Raw genomic sequence first — 629 nt, 5'->3', positions numbered from 1 at the left:
CTACACATTATAGATTTATCCCAAGCAAGGCAATTATATGGCTTGACGTTAGGAAATCTATTAAAGTATGTCACTACCTAATAGAGTATAGAATAAAGGAGAAGAAGTATGATCATGTTGATATTAAAAAAGCATTTGGTAAATTTTTAGCATCTATTTCTCGATTTAAAAATTTTAGCTTCAAATAGAAAGAAACTTCTTGGTGAGGGTATGGACCAGAAACCTTTCTGTATCATATTTAGTGGCAAAAACATGTGAATCATTCCTCCACACTAAACTCAGGAACAAGACAGAAAAATCCTCTTAGTGTCACTCCTAGTTATTCAACATTGTTTTGGATGTTTCTAGCCAGTGCTTTAAGATCAATGAATAAAAAGCATAAATTCTGAATATAGGGACAAAGTATCTCTCTCTCTCTCTTTTTTTTTTTTTTTTTTTTGGAGAAGAGTGTGCATTCCTACTCACAAAGTGGAGAGTCAGGGGAGGAGCAGAGAGAGAGGGAGAGAGGGAAGGAGATCGAAGCAGGCTCCTTGCCCATCTTGGAGCCTGTCATGGGGCTTGATCTCATGACCCCTGAGGTCATGACCTGAGCCAAAATCAAGCATCTGATGCTTCACGCACCTGAGCCA

Source organism: Ursus maritimus, unplaced genomic scaffold (assembly GCF_017311325.1).
Source record: "Ursus maritimus isolate PB19 unplaced genomic scaffold, ASM1731132v1 scaffold_10, whole genome shotgun sequence".
NCBI classification, from domain to species: domain Eukaryota; kingdom Metazoa; phylum Chordata; class Mammalia; order Carnivora; family Ursidae; genus Ursus; species Ursus maritimus.
Note: the sequence above shows the minus strand (reverse complement) of the source record.